This window comes from Oncorhynchus keta, chromosome 30 (genome assembly GCF_023373465.1).
Source record: "Oncorhynchus keta strain PuntledgeMale-10-30-2019 chromosome 30, Oket_V2, whole genome shotgun sequence".
NCBI classification, from domain to species: Eukaryota; Metazoa; Chordata; class Actinopteri; order Salmoniformes; family Salmonidae; genus Oncorhynchus; species Oncorhynchus keta.
Window position 1 is genome coordinate 27056905 of NC_068450.1, and position 10374 is coordinate 27067278.

A 10374-nucleotide genomic window follows, 5' to 3' on the forward strand; every position below is an offset into this window, starting at 1 on the left:
GAGCTCTCTTCCCCTCTCTAGAGCGCTCTCCCCTTCTCCCCCTCTACCTGTTCTTCTCTCTAGAACTCTCTTCCCCTCTCTAGAGCGCTCTTCCCTTCTCCCCCTCTACCTGTTCTTCTCTCTAGAGCTCTCTCTCCCTACACTCTCTTGTAAACAGTACTGGCCTGGGATGTCAGGGATGTAAACAGTCATCACATGGGTGCAGGACTTAGCGCTTGCGACAGTTTGGCACTCAGAGACACGCAGAGGGGGGAAGGAAGAGGGGGATGTTTATGTTCAATGTTAGAAAGAAGCCCATTCCAGTCATCCAACCTGGCACAAACTATATGGCATGTCCCCCTCTGGCAACCCGATAAGGCACTTTATAACAATTACATGACACTAAGCTCTATAGCGTTTAATTTATTCAAACTCTTGGAGTTCAAATTCGTAATCGCTGCAGTGAAAGTTTAGCTGATGCTGTGGGCTAGTGGGCTAGAAATATTTGTTTTGATTAGACTTGGTACTATTTTAATCTCGCTCTTTAAACTGTCAATCATCTCATGTTCTCTTGTTGCTGTAGTGTACAGTATGGACTATAGCTTACAGCCAAATGAAGTGCTATATTACTATAGTTGGAAATAACTTTGTGTTTGCAGTTGTACATGTTTACATTAAACATATATACAGTACTACTGGGCGATGTATGTGCTTATGTCCTGTTTCTCATATTATTCTTCCCATGTACTGTTGAATTTTTCATGAAGTTGGAATGATCAATGATGAGAAACTTGGGCATTGAAGGGAACATACAGGGAAGATAAGACACAGGGATCTTCTTGTATGACACATTGGATCCTTCGAGACACAGCCAGCAGTCAGGCCTCGTCTCAGCCAATAGTGTGTGTCCTGAAAACAAATGTGCTATCTCTCTCAGGATACATCCTGTGCTTTACAACTACACTCTGGGCCTGGAAGCCTTACAACTACACTCTGGGCCTGGAAGCCTTACAACTACACTCTGGGCCTGGAAGCCTTACAACTACACTCTGGGCCTGGAAGCCTTACAACTACACTCTGGGCCTGGAAGCCTTACAACTACACTCTGGGCCTGGAAGCCTTACAACTACACTCTGGGCCTGGAAGCCTTACAACTACACTCTGGAACTGGAAGCCTTACAGCTACACTCTGGGCCTGGAAGCCTTACAACTACACTCTGGAACTGGAAGCCTTACAACTACACTCTGGAACTGGAAGCATTACAACTACACTCTGGAACTGGAAGCATTACAACTACACTCTGGGCCTGGAAGCCTTACAACTACACTATGGACTTCGAAAGCCAGTTCCACTGACTTGATTCATTGTTCCCCTATAAGCAGGGCCTGATTTAGACCTTGGACGCCAGGTGGGTGTATTTAATTGAGGTAGAATAGAACCAGTATGCTCCTTACCTCGTAGGGTAAGAGTTGAATGCCCCTGCTATATAGCATGTTCACACCCCTCTGTATTTGGCACCTGTGATCGATGCCACGTGAAGCTGGCTCATGCTACAGAAGACGCTTCACACGGCGGCTAAATCTTTTGACCTTCCTCTGCTCAATTCATCCCAATCCACCAATTCCTTAAAGCTGCCATCTTTTATGGATCCTCTCCCCAACTCTGTGGCCGTAAAATGAATAATTTGTCATTTGTCTTTGGGGAGAGGGCACAGTTATGAAGACCATACCTCTCTGGAATGGAGTCATTTGCTATTTTATTAGGATCCTCATTAGCTGTTGCAAAAGCAGCAGCGACTCTTCCTGGGGTCCACACAGAACATGAAACATAATACAGAATGACATAATACAGAACATCATTAGACAAGAACAGCTGAAGGACAGAACTACATAATTTTTTAAAAGTCACACCAAGCATACGTATGAGGTGTTGAGGTGAGGTGTTGAGGTGAGGAGTTGAGGTGAGGTGTGGCTTTATCTGTGTTTTGAAACCAGGGTTGTTGTTTATTTGAGCAATATGAGATGGAAGGAAGTTGCAATAAGAACTTTATATAATACTGTACGCTTTATGCTTTTTTGAACTGTGAAAAGACACCTGGTGGCATGTCTGCTGGGGTAAGTGTGTGTGTGTCAGCTGGGTGTAAGTTAACTATGCAAACCATTTGGGATTTCCAACACATTAATGGTTCTTACAGCTGGGTCAGCTGCATCTTAACTAGGTCTTTCCTTGTAGCACTGGCCATACAACTGGACAATAATCAAGATTCTCTCTCCAGAACTATGGAAACCAGCACCCTCTGGAATGGAGTTGCTTCAGGCCTGGCCAAGGAGAAGCTGATTTTGCAACATAATGTCTTCACCCCCCCAGGATCCTTCCCTGCAATTCAGTGAACACCTCATCCACCTTCACACAGCTACCCCCCCCCCCCCCTCTCTCCAGAATCTGTTATATGACCCTCCAGGGTGCTCTGAAAGTCTGCTGGCTTACATGAATAAGCATGGTTTCATCATGGAAGGGTAAGTATGTGTGGTTCGCTATGGGAGAGGGAACGGAGTGATTTGGCTGCTTGGTGTTGATGGACTCCCTGTCTTGTTTGTGAAACTGCCTGTGAGGAAGCCCAGAGCAGAGACTGGAGTGGATTGGAGACCGTGGGTTGAGATTAACAGAGAGCAGAGCAGACAACACACGCAACAGAACCATGGAGACCTCAGTCTGCCTTTCTGCCTCAGTCTGCCTTGCTGCCTCAGTCTGCCTTCTTGCCTCAGCCTGCCTTGCTGCCTCAGCCTGCCTCAGTCTGCCTTCTTGCCTCAGCCTGCCTTGCTGCCTCAGCCTGCCTCAGTCTGCCTTGCTGCCTCAGCCTGCCTTGCTGCCTCAGCCTGCCTTGCTGCCTCAGCCTGCCTTGCTGCCTCAGCCTGCCTTGCTGCCTCAGTCTGCCTTGCTGCTTCAGCCTGCTATGGCGACGGCTATTAGGAAAACACACGATACAAACAACATACTGTAGATAATTTGAGAGTTGTAGCTGCCCTTCTCTGACTCCCAGCCCCAGCCAGCCACTCAGTCAAGGTTACCTTGGAGCACAAGGTTGTCCATAATAGTGCTGACATCCAGGGAATACTACCACAGAACAATAAAACATGTTTGATTCTACTGTGATAAAACCATCATAAGTCAGAGCAGCTAGGACAGGACCCAGAGCATTCAGGAGCCAAGGGATGAGGTCACACCAGAGGTCAAGAGGATCAGGAATGCACAAGTCCCTAACTGACTTTTTAGGATTTCCTTTCTTGCGGCCACTCCCGTCCCAGTCATGTCCCAGCCAGCACCCATTCGTCCTAGCTCTAGCCCAGCTATCACTACAAGTGACACGTTGGAGAGTTCAGTACGTTCCTCTCAAACCGATTGAGGTCTTTGAGGAATCTGTGTTCTCTTTTGAAGGTATGTTTATTGACTTGCAGAATATGTCACAAACACCTGTTCCACTTGCACTGTAATCCCTTTGCAGATGAAGGAATTTCAGGCTCTAATCCTGGCTTTAACACCACCCTCAGTGCACCATGCTGCCTGCCTGGTGTAAACAGTGTTGTCACTGTAAACAGTCAACATGTTGGATCATGAGGCCCCAAAACAACACAGTTCTGATAGTCAACATGGTGGCTCATGAGCATGCAAAACAACACAGTTCTGATTGTCAATCCTGATAACAGATGCCTTGTGAATCTTTTCTATAAAGTAAGGATTTTCATAATGACCATGACTGCATTTTCACAAGTATTAGCTGTATGCTGTAAACCCTACATTCATCATCTTTTAACAACCACCGTTGTGAAATAGCATGTAAACCATACCTTTTTAACAATCACGTTGTGAAATAGCACCTAAACAATACCTTTTTAACAATCACATTGTGAAATAGCATGTAAACAATACCTTTTTAACAATCACTGTTGTGAAATAGCACCTAAACAATACCTTTTTAACAATCACTGTTGTGAAATAGCACCTAAACAATACCTTTTTAACAATCACCGTTGTGAAATAGCACCTAAACAATACCTTTTTAACAATCACCGTTGTGAAATAGCACCTAAACAATACCTTTTTAACAATCACATTGTGAAATAGCACCTAAACAATACCTTTTTAACAACCACTGTTGTGAAATAGCACCTAAACAATACCTTTTTAACAATCACATTGTGAAATAGCACCTAAACAATACCTTTTTAACAATCACATTGTGAAATAGCACCTAAACAAAACTTTTTTATCAATCACATTGTGAAATAGCACCTAAACAATACCTTTTTAACAATCACATTGTGAAATAGCACCTAAACAATACCTTTTTAACAATCACAGTTGTGAAATAGCACCTAAACAATACCTTTTTAACAATCACAGTTGTGAAATAGCACCTAAACAATACCTTTTTAACAATCACGTTGTGAAATAGCACCTAAACAATACCTTTTTAACAATCACATTGTGAAATAGCACCTAAACAATACCTTTTTAACAATCACCGTTGTGAAATAGCACCTAAACAATACCTTTTTAACAACCACTGTTGTGAAATAGCACCTAAACAATACCTTTTTAACAATCACCGTTGTGAAATAGCATGTAAACAATACCTTTTTAACAATCACCGTTGTGAAATAGCATGTAAACAATACCTTTTTAACAATCACCGTTGTGAAATAGCATGTAAACAATACCTTTTTAACAATCACATTGTGGAATAGCACCTAAACAATACCTTTTTAACAATCACCGTTGTGAAATAGCACCTAAACAATACCTTTTTAACAACCACTGTTGTGAAATAGCACCTAAACAATACCTTTTTAACAATCACATTGTGAAATAGCACCTAAACAATACCTTTTTAACAATCACATTGTGAAATAGCACCTAAACAAAACTTTTTTATCAATCACATTGTGAAATAGCACCTAAACAATACCTTTTTAACAATCACATTGTGAAATAGCACCTAAACAATACCTTTTTAACAATCACAGTTGTGAAATAGCACCTAAACAATACCTTTTTAACAATCACAGTTGTGAAATAGCACCTAAACAATACCTTTTTAACAATCACTGTTGTGAAATAGCACCTAAACAATACCTTTTTAACAATCACTGTTGTGAAATAGCATGTAAACAATACCTTTTTAACAATCACCGTTGTGAAATAGCATGTAAACAATACCTTTTTAACAATCACCGTTGTGAAATAGCATGTAAACAATACCTTTTTAACAACCACTGTTGTGAAATAGCACCTAAACAATACCTTTTTAACAATCACTGTTGTGAAATAGCACCTAAACAATACCTTTTTAACAATCACGTTGTGAAATAGCACCTAAACAATACCTTTTTAACAATCACCGTTGTGAAATAGCATGTAAACAATACCTTTTTAACAATCACCGTTGTGAAATAGCATGTAAACAATACCTTTTTAACAATCACAGTTGTGAAATAGCATGTAAACAATACCTTTTTAACAATCACCGTTGTGAAATAGCACCTAAACAATACCTTTTTAACAATCACGTTGTGAAATAGCACCTAAACAATACCTTTTTAACAATCACATTGTGAAATAGCACCTAAACAATACCTTTTTAACAATCACCGTTGTGAAATAGCACCTAAACAATACCTTTTTAACAACCACTGTTGTGAAATAGCACCTAAACAATACCTTTTTAACAATCACATTGTGAAATAGCACCTAAACAATACCTTTTTAACAATCACATTGTGAAATAGCACCTAAACAAAACTTTTTTATCAATCACATTGTGAAATAGCACCTAAACAATACCTTTTTAACAATCACATTGTGAAATAGCACCTAAACAATACCTTTTTAACAATCACAGTTGTGAAATAGCACCTAAACAATACCTTTTTAACAATCACAGTTGTGAAATAGCACCTAAACAATACCTTTTTAACAATCACTGTTGTGAAATAGCACCTAAACAATACCTTTTTAACAATCACTGTTGTGAAATAGCATGTAAACAATACCTTTTTAACAATCACCGTTGTGAAATAGCACCTAAACAATACCTTTTTAACAATCACTGTTGTGAAATAGCACCTAAACAATACCTTTTTAACAATCACTGTTGTGAAATAGCACCTAAACAATACCTTTTTAACAATCACTGTTGTGAAATAGCACCTAAACAATACCTTTTTAACAATCACCGTTGTGAAATAGCATGTAAACAATACCTTTTTAACAATCACCGTTGTGAAATAGCATGTAAACAATACCTTTTTAACAATCACTGTTGTGAAATAGCATGTAAACAATACCTTTTTAACAATCACCGTTGTGAAATAGCATGTAAACAATACCTTTTTAACAATCACCGTTGTGAAATAGCATGTAAACAATACCTTTTTAACAACCACTGTTGTGAAATAGCATGTAAACAAGACCAAGCAAGTCCAAATACCTCTTCATGATTTTGTGGAACCGAAAACATTTCCTTGCTTGGCTTGTGAGCTCAGTCTTAGTTGTAAAGTGTGTGTGTGTGTGTGTGTGTGTGTGTGTGCTCATGCTACTCACATTAAAATGTTATTTGTCACATGCTTTGTAAATAACAGGTGTAGAATAACGTTTAAATGCTTATTTACAGGCCCCTTGCTACAACATAGACAGAAATCATGTAAAACACAAGGAATACAACCACAATGAGTAAATAACTTGTCTATATACACAGGGTGCCAATACCGAGTCCATGTGCAGGGGTACAAGGTAATTGAGGTAGCAATGTACATATAGGTAGGAGTAAAATGACTAGGCAACAGGATAGATAATAAACAGTAGCAGCGGCGTATGTGACGAGTCAAAAGTTAGTGGCCAACCAAGGATGATGAGGAAACAACACTCCCTGGCCCGGGAGCCTGCTGTCAATTAAGGTTAGTGTTACTGTCTGACAACCTTTAAACTGAATTCCAATTCCCTCCTGGAGAGAGAGGAACATCAAAAAAACAATTTTGTGTTACGCAGTCCATCAGTCTTCATATGGAAAGACATTTCTGGTCCTTAGGATTGCATCAATACATGCCTTACTATAATAGTAACAGCACGCAGCTACAACCCAAGGACCACATATTAATACAGTTGAAGTGGGAAATTTACATAGACTTAGGTTGGAGTCTTTAAAACTCGTTTTTAAACCACTCCACAAATTTCTTGTTAACAAACTATAGTTTTGGCAAGTCAGTTAGGACATCTACTTTGTGCATGACAAATAATTTTTCCCAAAATTGTTTACAGACAGATTATTTCACTTATAACTCACTGTATCACAATTCCAGTACATACACTAAGTTTACTGTGCCTTTAAACCGCTTGGAAAATGTCATGGCTTTAGAAGCTTCTGATAGGCTAATTGACATAATTTGAGTCAATTGGAGGTGTACCTGTGGATGTATTTCAAGGCCTACCTTCAAACTCAGTGCCTCTTTTCTTGACATCATGGGAAATTCAAAAGAAATCAGACAAGAGCTCAGAAAAAAATTGTAGACCTCCACAAGTCTGGTTCATCCTTGGGAGCCATTTCCAAACACCTGAAGGTACCACGTACATCTGTACAAACAATAGTACACAAGTATAAACACCATGGGACCATGCAGCCATCATACCGCTCAGGAAGGAGATGCGTTCTGTCTCCTAGAGATGAACGTACTTTGGTGCGAAAAGCGCAAATCAATCCCAGAACAACAGCAAAGATCCTTGTGAAGATGCTGGAGGAAACAGGTACAATATATCTATAGCCACAGTAAAACGAGTCCTATATTAACATAAAGGCTGCTCAGCAAGGAAGAAGCCACTTCTCCAAAACCGCCATTAAAAAAGCCAGACTATGGTTTGCAACTGCACTTGGGGACAAAGATCATACTTTTTGGAGAAATGCCCTCTGGTCCTGATGAAACAAAAATAGAACTGTTTAGCCAAAATGACCATCGTTATGTTTGCAAGGAAAAAGGGGGAGTCTTGCAAGCCAAAGAACACCATCCCAACCGTGAAGCACGGGGTGGCAGCATCATGTTGTGGGGGTGCTTTGCTGCAGGAGGGACTGGTGAACTTCACAAAATAGATGGCATCATGAGGAAAGAGAATTATGTGGATATATTGAAGCAACATCTCAAGACATCAGTCAGTACTTCCAAAGTTGTGGCAAAATGGCTTAAGGACAACAAAGTCAAGGTATTGGAGTGGCCATCACAAAGCCCTGACCTCAATCCTATAGAAAATTGAAGAACTAAAAAAGCGTGTGCGAGGAATGGGCCAAAATTCACCCATCTTATTGTGGGAAGCTTGATGAAGGCTACCCAAAATGTTTGACCCAAGTTAAACAATTTAAAAGCAATGCTACCATATACTAATTGAGTGTATGTACAGTGCCTTGCGAAAGTATTCGGCCCCCTTGAACTTTGCGACCTTTTGCCACATTTCAGGCTTCAAACATAAAGATATAAAACTGTATTTTTTTGTGAAGAATCAACAACAAGTGGGACACAATCATGAAGTGGAACGACATTTATTGGATATTTCAAACTTTTTTAACAAAGCAAAAACTGAAAAATTGGGCGTGCAAAATTATTCAGCCCCTTTACTTTCAGTGCAGCAAACTCTCTCCAGAAGTTCAGTGAGGATCTCTGAATGATCCAATGTTGACCTAAATGACTAATGATGATAAATACAATCCACCTGTGTGTAATCAAGTCTCCGTATAAATGCACCTACACTGTGATAGTCTCAGAGGTCCGTTAAAAGCGCAGAGAGCATCATGAAGAACAAGGAACACACCAGGCAGGTCCGAGATACTGTTGTGAAGAAGTTTAAAGCCGGATTTGGATACAAAAAGATTTCCCAAGCTTTAAACATCCCAAGGAGCACTGTGCAAGCGATAATATTGAAATGGAAGGAGTATCAGACCACTGCAAATCTACCAAGACCTGGCCGTCCCTCTAAACTTTCAGCTCATACAAGGAGAAGACTGATCAGAGATGCAGCCAAGAGGTCCATGATCACTCCGGATGAATTGCAGAGATCTACAGCTGAGGTGGGAGACTCTGTCCATAGGACAACAATCACTCGTATATTGCACAAATCTGGCCTTTATGGAAGAGTGGCAAGAAGAAAGCCATTTCTTAAAGATATCCATAAAAAGTGTAGTTTAAAGTTTGCCACAAGCCACCTGGGAGACACACCAAACATGTGGAAGAAGGTGCTCTGGTCAGATGAAACCAAAATGGAACTTTTTGGCAACAATGCAAAACGTTATGTTTGGTGTAAAAGCAACACAGCTCATCACCCTGACCACACCATCCCCACTGTCAAACATGGTGATGGCAGAATCATGGTTTGGGCCTGCTTTTCTTCAGCAGGGACAGGGAAGATTGTTAAAATTAATGGGAAGATGGATGGAGCCAAATACAGGACCATTCTGGAAGAAAACCTGATGGAGTCTGCAAAAGACCTGAGACTGGGACAGAGATTTGTCTTCCAACAAGACAATGATCCAAAACATAAAGCTAAAATCTACAATGGAATGGTTCAAAAATAAACATATCCAGGTGTTAGAATGGCCAAGTCAAAGTCCAGACCTGAATCAAATCGAGAATCTGTGGAAAGAACTGAAAACTGCTGTTCACAAATGCTCTCCATCCAACCTCACTGAGCTCGAGCTGTTTTGCAAGGAGGAATGGGAAAAAATGTCAGTCTCTCGATGTGCAAGACTGATAGAGACATACCCCAAGCGACTTACAGCTGTAATCGCAGCAAAAGGTGGCGATACAAAGTATTAACTTAAGGGGGCTGAATAATTTTGCACGCCCAATTTTTCCGTTTTTGATTTGTTAAAAAAGTTTGAAATATCCAATAAATGTCGTTCCACTTCAAGATTGTGTCCCACTTGTTGTTGATTCTTCACAAAAAAATACAGTTTTATATCTTTATGTTTGAAGCCTGAAATGTGGCAAAAGGTCGCAAAGTTCAAGGGGGCCGAATACTTTCGCAAGGCACTGTAAATTTATGACCCACTGGGAATGTGATGAAAGAAATAAAAGCTGAAATAAATCATTCTCTCTACTATTATTCTGACATTTCACATTCTTAAAATAAAGTGGTGATCCTAACTGACCTACGACAGGGAATTTTTACTTGGATTAATTGTCAGGGATGTATTTAGCTCAGGTGTATATAAACATCCGACTTCAACTGTATATTCTTATTCTATTCCTTTACTTAGATTTGTGTGTATTAGGTATTTGTTGTGAATTTGTTAGATATTACTTGTTCGATTTTGCTGCACTTTCAGAACTAGAAGCACAAGCACTTCGCTACACTCG